Raw genomic sequence first — 9,774 nt, 5'->3', positions numbered from 1 at the left:
CTAGAAAATTGTTGTCTAACTGCCTAATCCTGGCTAAACAAGGCATGACCAAGAGGATGTTTGTAAACACAGCTTCACACTAGTGTTTTGGCAATGTGGCAGCCCTTGCATGTTGGAACTCATCTATAAAATGTACTGGCAACTACTGAAATGCATACATACTGTTGGCATTTATGGAAAGCCCCATATTCCCAAAGTGTAGAGATGTGCTGGCAGGCAGTGTTCCCGTGTTACCTGGAAGATCGATCCTGGCCCCAGAGCTGCGAGCCTCACAGCTCCCTCATTTGGTGATGCTTTCCACTGCGTAAAGGAACAGCCTGATCTCAAAATGGAGTTTCATTCTACTGTGTTAATCCCTGCAAAAAAGGTACCTAAGACCAAACAAACGCCTTTGTCAGAAGTGAAGAACTCTGCAGAGGATAAAAGGTGATGTCCGTGTAATCAAAGGAAACTGAAATGTAACTTCTCTAAGATCTTTCTCATCCAAAGGCTGATCTCTTTACCTAGAGAACCAGAAACAGACTGAGAATAACTCATTTCACTGTCTTAACATTTCATATCACAACACAAAATCCAGCCCTCTGCTTCTATTTGAAAGGTCACTGGCAGAAGACATGGGCTTTAATTAGATTTCCTCGGTTCACAGCAGGTATCATTCCACATTCACCTCACAGAGTCTGCTTCTGCAAGCACCCTTGCAGACAAAACACTGACTAGCAATCCAACAGATATCTGTTTAGTTCCTGACTTGTTGTCTGATTTTACAAACCTCACTTAGCCTCCCTGGTGCCTGATTTGTAAAATGGACTTTCTGCTGCATTTATTGCTTGTAGTGTGATGTGCTTTAACACTTTCAAGTTGCTTTCATTTGAAGGCACTGAGGGAGCACTGCACATTTCAGTAGTCTGCCTGCATTGATGACAGGAGTAAGAAATACACATGGGTCTTGCTGGAGAGAGACCCAGAAGATTTGACTTGCTCTCAGCGGTTTTAGTAGACATTCCATGTTACTTACTGTGGCTGATTTTATATCAAATACATCGCAATGCTAGGGAGGTATGCATCATATACAGGGCCAGCCTTGCTTAGTGGAAAGCTTTATCTGCTTTCTGTCTGGGCAAAAAGCCTAGGAAACTAGATGAAACCGTAAGACTACCCAGAACTAGCACACACAGCAGCATGGTCTCAAATATCCTCTTTTCCTTTTTATTCACCAGCAGAGATTTTACCAGTGACAGTTTTAGCTTGCAAAACCTGATGTATTTCCACAGGCAGAAAGATCACATAATTGTTGCATTTTTATTATTTTTAGGTCTTCAGCGAGTCTCTGTGGTAGCTGTCATCTGACATAAGTATGGAGGTAGGTGCCCTCATTGTCTGAAGGGTGGTCAGGACCATGTCCCCCTTGAGGTAAGGTGACAGCACAGCAGCGGCACCCAGCTCAGGGCAGCCCTTGCCTTGGCTAGGTGTCCCTTGCAAGGTGCCAGGATGAAGGCTACAGTCAAGTCCCTTTCAGGGGGGGTCCCACCCAGGCTTGCATGAACTGAGCCCTTTCATACCTTTGGAGCTCTGGCACTCTGCTGCCTTCCTGTGCACCCATACTGGCTGGCCACACATGAGGAAGCAACCCTTGCATGGAAACCAGAGAGATGTTCCTTTTTTTTTTTTTTTTTTTTTTTTTTTTTTTCCCTGCAGGAAAGGTCTGCTAAAAAAGCCCCTCTACTTACACAGTTTCCTTTTAAGTCATGCTGGTCTGAATTTCTACCCCCTCCCCCTCCCACCACCATGACAAGCTGCAAGCGCTATAGCTCAGAAGAAAGCTGCTGAGAACCAGTACAAAAGAAGAACTTTTCTCTCACAGGCACATCCCACCCCAGTTTTTTTTTCCCCTTTTCACATTTGAGTAGTCTAGGTCACCTGCACTCAAGAGATATTACCTGTTGCAGGGGTCGGGTTGCTGCTCCTGATCTTTCTCCTTTTTTCTCTCTACAGCTGCAACAGCTGTTTGTTAGATCACCCCTCCTCTTTCCTCTTCCCCCACCCCATGACGTCACTGTATGTAACACTAAGCAGGAACAACACTGCACTTCCTGAGAAAGGAGTTTCTCGCTCCAAATATCTCCATTTGCCCTGCTGCTCACCCAGCCTAGTCTAACCTAACCTAACCTAACCTAACCTAACTGGTTTCTTTCTGCTGTACCAGTAAGCTAGTCTGTAAATCCTATTAACTTTGTCTCTTAACCCAGAGCAATATTTTGAAAAATTACTGGAGAGAAGAAATGCAAAATTAAAAAATTGTTATTCTTTTCTGTTTAAAACATCAGCACTATAACAGTGCTAACAACACTATCAAATTATAAGGGAGGCTGGGTGCATAGCATAAAAGGAGCACTTTAAATTAGTTCAGATGAAGAGGTTTTCACTTCTTATCTAGAAACGTCTGTTTATTCATGCCTTTGTGAAATATGGGCACGACTGGCAGAGGAAATGTATGTGTGCATCCTAGTTTACTTCCACCCTTAAGTATCTGGGATATCTCAGCATAAATCAGATGAAGAAGAATGTCGTAACATGTTTATAAAATCCCTTCTGCCAATAAATATTTTTTCCCACTGTCACTCATATTGACAGTACATCACATCCTACAAATAGTTTTGAAATTTGATGTTATGTCTGAAGAAGTCCCCAAGGATGCAATCAGCATAGGATGTTATGTATAAGTACAAAAATTCTGGCGAATAAAATGTGCCTTACTGGGTCTCATCCCTGCTGTGAGTGACACTGAGCTCCTGGCAAGATGTCCTGGTTCAACTGGGATAGGGTTATTTCCCTAGCAGTGGGGAGAGGGCTCTAGCCGGGTTAGTCATACCATGCTGAGGTCAGGACCATAGGCCAAGCATGGGAACCACTTCCTTTGTGGGTTTTGTCCGGGGATGCATGTGCGACAGGCTGGCTGTGTCCCTTGCGGTATTTCTCTGTATGTCTTTTGTCTTGTTTGCTGTTATTACTGTTTATTGTTGTTATTGTTGCTATTGATGTTGTTCAGTTCATTATTTGTTACACTGTTGTATTAAATTTTTCCTTATTTTAACCCAGAGTTTGTGCCCTACTTGGTCCGAGAGTGGGGGAGGGACAACGGCAACGTGGTCTCTGGTCCTGGCAAGGCCTAAACCAACACACAAGACCATCTCCACTCTCTGTGGTGTCCTGGAGAAGTGAGAAATGCCTCCCTGGCAAGTACATGATTTCCTGGCAAACACAGTGCAACACCATGTTTTTCTTGGTTATGTCTCCCATTTGGGATGTTCGCAGAAAGGTCACGCAGCTGTGCCTGGCTCTCCTGCTGGTGTGGCAGCTCGCGTCTACTGCTCAAGAATCATCATCTTTTTCTAGGCTAAAGAATGCATTTCTTTTTCAGGAAGAAATAATGAATCAGTGTTAAGTAAAGGGTTAAACAATTACACTAGTGGCCTTTGCAAGGCTCGGCCCACAGCTCTTGCAAAACAGTTGCCACACTGCCTGCATGCCTCTGGGAGGACAACTTGTGTGACTAATACTGCCAGAAGTTGATCTCACGACTGTAACAAGATCCAGCAGAAGGAAGAACAGCTCTTTTCAAACATCAGGCAAATGCATAAAAGCAACCAAAGCTCACCTAGCTTTGTGATGTGCAAAATCCCTCTTGTGTGCAGCTGCCAAGTTAAAAGCTCCCGAAGATGACAAGGGCACCCACAAGAGCTTGTGAGCTGGATAGCAGTTCCCTTCCATGGTGCTGCCCACCTGCATGGTACAGCCTTGGAGGCTGGGGAGCAGCTGGGGCAGCCCTGTCAGCCTGGCCTGCAGCCCGCTGTGGCATGGGGCTCTGCCCCATGCTGGGGCCCTGAACTAGCCAGTGCTACTCTGCCCCAGGCAGGGCTTTACAGCAAAACAACCAGTGCTGAGGAGGCCATGGACACATGTTGAGGGCTTTCCTTTGACGGCAGCTTGATCAGGTGGACTGAATGCCCATTGCTTGCTGGAAAAAATTTCCTCGTGTGATGACTTGTGAAAGGAGTGATGCTGTCCTCTGAAAGAAATGACACTGGTGTGCTCCAAGCCTACCCTGTGAGGAGAAAGAAGGCGTTGTGAGGCACAATGACCAGAAAATTTCCTTCAAATTTCCTTCTTCTGACATCAACTATAATGCCATTATAAATACACCCATTTGGGTGCAATGCACTGCAGCAGTGGAGCCAAGGTACAGGGCTCATAAATCTACCATTACATGGATGTTCAAATTCTTCTTTGGGAGATGTAGAATGCAATTCAGTCATTGGGGCGTAGTAGATTTGGCCAATCTGACCTCATGCTAGCCACAAGAAAAATCCTTCTCTGAAATACAAGTCTTTTTCTGTGTACAGCTTGTAGTTGAAAATGCATTTAAGGTCTCTTCAGCTGTGAAGTTTGCAGTTTTGAAGTGTGATGGCTTAAGGGTATCAGAAAGGAAGGTCAGTTATAAGAGATAACAGCTTTTATTAGACTAGATGGAAGTGGGAAAACTTCCAGGCACACAGGGTTTGGTGAAAGGCTTCTATGCTTAAAACATGTAACAATTCTGTAAGCTGCAAAGACATTCAGATGAAAGCAAGTATTAAATTACACTATTGGAACATGTCAGCTGAATATGGGAAAATCAGGATAAGTCATGGAAAAAAATCTTTTATTTTTGGAAAATAAACTTCTACACTCCAGCTACTTCTCTTGCAGACAGACTTGTCTAGAAACTACTTAACCAGCATCAAAAATTTACTTGTATATAGCTGCCGGCATCTCTTAGAACAAGTTTCATGACTGTGCAGCACATGTTCAGCCTGAGACTCCTGGATTTCTCAAAATCTAACCAGATTGTAACGACATTTTGTTTCCCTGTGTCCTGAGGTGGGAAAAACATGTGTGTGGGTACAGTGTTTGTGTCAGGAACCATTGGAAGGGGGTGCTTTATACACAAAGTTAACAGCAGCCCTGAAATTTATCATGTGATATGGAAGGAATCTCATTCCCTTCGAACAGAAAACATTGCCAGGATAAAACATCTGCTCCTTTTATGTATAGCTTTTGTTTCCAAATCTTTGCTGTAAAAGCAATATGCAGATGTGTTTTGAGAAACCATGTACCTTAAAATTAATTTTCAATGTTCGTAACCGTTAACTTTATGTCTTCTTTTCTTCATGATTAAATATTTTGGCTACCTGAATTGAAGCCTGTGTTCTGGCCAGCGGATTACACTAATTTAAGCACTGTTAAATCACAGCCCTGAAACATGTGCTTAATTGGAAGCACACTCCAGTGCTAATCATTTCAGTTGGAGTAAATCCTGGGCTGTCTGGGTGCCGTGGGGCTGATGTGGTGTGGTACTGGACACTCATAGTTCTCACTAGCAGGCAGAGTATTTGCCCAGAGCTGGCGGGTGTTTAGGTCGTCTGACCAAGGCTGCCAGTGAGGAAAGGAGGGCTGTGCAGAGGCAGCAGAGGAAGCAAAGTCATCTCCACGTTGCAGGCAAGTAACAGCGGGAAGTGTCAGTGCTTTTCTCTGTGCTCTCAAACTGGGTAAAAGGGAAGCAGCAGCCATGTCAGCTTTATGCCTCTCACACACTGGCAGTTTTGTAAATTCAGCAGAGACCCTGGCTTGCAAACAGGTCCTGCCTCACCAGAGCTGACTTGCTGGTGTCATCCAACAGAGTAAGGCACACCAAAGTCTTGGCTGATTTAGGATGAAGAAAGGCATCCCAGGTGAGCAAGTGTTGTGCCACGAGGGTCCACCAAACAGAGAGCTGACAGGATTTTTAGCTTTACAGTTTCATCAGGTGAAAAGAGGATGAAATTTGGAAATGCTTTTGGAGAAAAAGAAAAAAATCTCAGCCAGTCTGAGATTGATCTTCTGCATTTACCATCTTTCAGGACAGTTCAGCTCCACTGAAGGCAGGGGTATTTCAGAAAAAGCAGACTGGTGGCCTTTCCTTGCCACTGCCCTGCAGCTGAAGGAGAGCAAGAGGAAGGACAAGGGAAGCCAGAAAAGAGCCTCCTGGCAGCTCCTGTCCAGACCTCTCAAAATGTTGCTTGGATGAGATGTGACAGGCTTACCCTCCTTTCTTGTCAGTTCCCAGGAGTCTTTGAGGGAGCAGGTTATCTGGCCTCTAGACTGACCTTTGTACTTGCAACCAGCCCTGCAACTCTGTAGGATTATGCTGGTTTTTGGTAATTCATTATTTCCAAGCACTGATCTCCCAGATTACAAGATACTGCCCCAATACTTAAGTGGAGGTAATCAACAGAAGACTACTGACTATGTTCTCAGCATAAGATAAAAATGCAAACCATGTGTTTCTGTAATACACCCTAATCCTGTTTTTCATAAAACTATTTCTACAGGGAAGCAACTTATTTTTGTGATGTAAATCATGTCTTCTTTTTAGGCTGATTATTATAACCTGGTTCTACTGTTTTTAATGAATTGGAATCTGCATATTCAGGGACAATATAATCTATTTCTTTAGGGTAACCATTTTTTACAATTTAATTTTTTTACAGGGAGAGTTTTAAATAGCATTACTCATTTTATTTTATTTTTTTAAAAAAAACTTTTATCCTTTAGTAGAGCTTCCTGTCCTTCCTTCTCATTTTCAACCAGCCTCTTTTCAGCAGAGCACAAAATTCACTGGTTTTGCTAGGGAGGCAGTGAAAGGATTACCTAAATATCAAAGACATTTTGATATTTAATAACATTTTTAAATTTTTAAACATTTTTTTAACATTTTTCCTTCTGAAAGGAGACTTGCTTCTAGACTCTCTGTGCCTCACAATTCACTGCAACTCAGTTTAGTTGCTGGATGAGCCCCACGGGCCCATCAAATATGCCACTACAGTAATAAGGAGGAATTACTGCTTGATGGGCTGAGAGATTTCCCTTTCTTTTTTTTTCTTTTTTTTTTTTTTTTTGTTAAGTTAAGTGTTAGCCATTACCAAGTCACTCATAACAGAAGTTGTGATAATAGCTTCTGACATTTTCTAGGTTTAAGTTACCCTGCTATGGGGAACTGGGAAAGAGAGGGAGATATGCTCTATTTTTTCTAGAAAAAGGAGAAGAAGAAAAAGAAGAAAAAAAGAAAAAAGAAAAAAAGAAAAAGAAAAAGAAAAAGAAAAAGAAAAAGAAAAAGAAAAAGAAAAAGAAAAAGAAAAAGAAAAAGAAAAAGAAAAAGAAAAAGAAAAAGAAAAAGAAAAAAAGAAAAAGAGAAAAAGAAAGGTTTAGTACCTTGAAATACTTTTAGTCATCAGTAATCACATTCAGCACAAATCCTTTTTAAATACATGTTTTTAATCCTTTCTAAATACAGGGTTTAACTCTTGTCCTAAGGACAACAGTATGAGTTCTACAAGCAGCAGGAGCTTATTTTTAACTATTAAAAAAATTATAGTCACAAGATCTATTACAGCCAATATGAGCTTTTCCCAAAAAGTGGAGACCAGAACTGAGTCCACCTCAGACCCAAAGAGAGTTGAGAGAAAGTGTATTAATTGCTTTAAGAGAGACCAATGTTTTTAAAAATATTTGAAGTCAAACAGGCTTTTTTTTTTTTTTTTTTTTTTTTTTAAGAAAAGCCTTCGGTTTTATATAAATATGTCTGTCAAGGTATTTCCTTTCTGGAAAAATAAATTGTAACACACAGTACTGCAGCTAAGTCCAGAGGAAGTTGTGTAGGTTCTGGCCTACCAAGATAAAAAAACTTGAGGAATACAGCCAATAGTAAGAGTTACAGTGAGTAGGCATGGTGGTAACTGGTGTGCAGGGGGGCTATTGAAAAATATGCTATTTGAAATCTCAGTATTTAATCTCCTTAATGTGGATTTTGACTTCGCAGTGGCATTACCATGTTTTAACGGTTATTTTGTAGAGGGAAGTGTTAATGTGTTTACTTTCACACTTTCAAAAGCAGATTATATTATTTGCTTTGAAGATTGAATTCTTTGTTGCTGAAGGTAATGTGGTTTTAGGTTCCTAACTGAAAGCACTTGGGCTCAAGAAGATTGGTCTTAGAAAACTGACCAGCCTTGCAGCCTCTTGCAGAGATCTGAGGCAGTACATGAATGTCTCTGTGCTCACCCATCACTTAGTTCATTACTCTCATTGCTTCATCCTTAGCCCCCCTGAAATGAAAAGAGATGGTTGCCAGTTCACGTGAGCTGGGGATTTCAATTTTGATGTACAGAGAGAACAGGAATTCCACCAGGACACAACTAATGAAGGGCCTAAATTGCATTTGGAAGCAAGGAGGGCTTGGCAGTGCTTTCCTGCAGTGGGGAGGCCCCATGACAGCACTGCAGCTGCCCTCCAGGTTGCAGAATAGGCTGTAGCACTGGCATGTCTGCAGGCTGAGAAGAAAGATTGTCCTCGCTTTCCCTGCCAGTTTGCTCCTCTAGGAATCCTCAGCACTGAAAAAGACCTTGCATCATACCAGGATTTCTTGATGTCAGTAATAGTGTGGGAAACACTGATCTAAATGCCCCATCCTTGCCTATATGAGGATTAGTAGGAATATTTTTTGATATTTAAAAGCACAGCCACCTCATTGGAAAGTATCAAAGTTCCATTGTTGAACCTGCATTGTTCACGTTTTTTTTTCTTTGCATTAACTTTCTCAAGCAAAGTAAATTCATTCTACTAGTCAAAACTGAGGGCTGATACTTTCTTTTAAGATTTATTCTGTGTCATTGTCACCCTCATTTCTTGGTCTCCCCTCTGGTCGCTCCCTGGAAGAATGCAGTGTTCCTCCACACCAGGGAGGGGTGTAAAGAGTTGAGGGCTGCCCCTGACAAGGGGCAGGCTGAGTTGGAAGGGGTGAGGGCTAGTGGGATGCAGCAGTCTATGGGCACTGTCTCCCTGTGAGCAGTTCTTGATCCCTTCTCCAGCACACACCCCTGAACCCTCCTGTTGGTCTGCCTGCTCCATCACAGCCACCGCTGCAACTTCCCTATGACTGCTCTGAAGGAGTTCACAGCTGTCCATCCTAGAAATAAGAGCTCATCCTGGATGATTATTTCCACAAGCTTTTGTCCTGTTCTGCTTTGTTTTTTTCCTCTGTTTTGGGTTTGCCCCACCCCAGTCTAAAAAGAAAGTAAAGCCAGAGCTGACAGAACATCCCAAACCCGTGGAAGAATTGCTCCAAACAGCTGTAGTTGACTGTGACTTGACTTGTGAATAATTTTTTCCGGAGTAAAGCCTGGAATAAGCAGTCTGCAATTCTGCTGTAGCTATTCTGAGGTTTCATGTGGGATACAAGGCATTCGACCCCAATCCCATAAATCCACCCCAGAAAACAGACTCTGCATAGAACAAACCCTGTCACTTTTAGTGCAGTTTCCCAACAAATGCAGCACAGCACAAGCAAACAAGGTGCTGTGAGAACAGCCACAACTGTGACTTGGACCAGTGCTGCACAGCACTGGTGTATGAGTCTCAAGAGAAAATTTATGAAACATTTGGCCTACAGTCAATCGCATCGTGGAAGGATTTTGTTTCATCGATGTTAAATTTTCAGCTGGGATTTGAGACTTCACATTCACTATTTTATTCATTTCCATTTGAAAATAATGTATGTTAAAAACTACATTTTGCTACATATGTTTAACTTCTAGAAAAATACTAACTGGAAGAAATACCAGAGGGTTTCAGTTAGCCAGGGGCATAATATACAGCTGACCTGGTAATAGATGGTGATGAAATACAGATTGCACCAAAACG

Source organism: Athene noctua, chromosome Z, assembly GCF_965140245.1.
Source record: "Athene noctua chromosome Z, bAthNoc1.hap1.1, whole genome shotgun sequence".
NCBI lineage: Eukaryota > Metazoa > Chordata > Aves > Strigiformes > Strigidae > Athene > Athene noctua.
The sequence above is the reverse complement of the archived record's forward strand: the minus strand, read 5'-3'. Positions refer to the sequence as shown.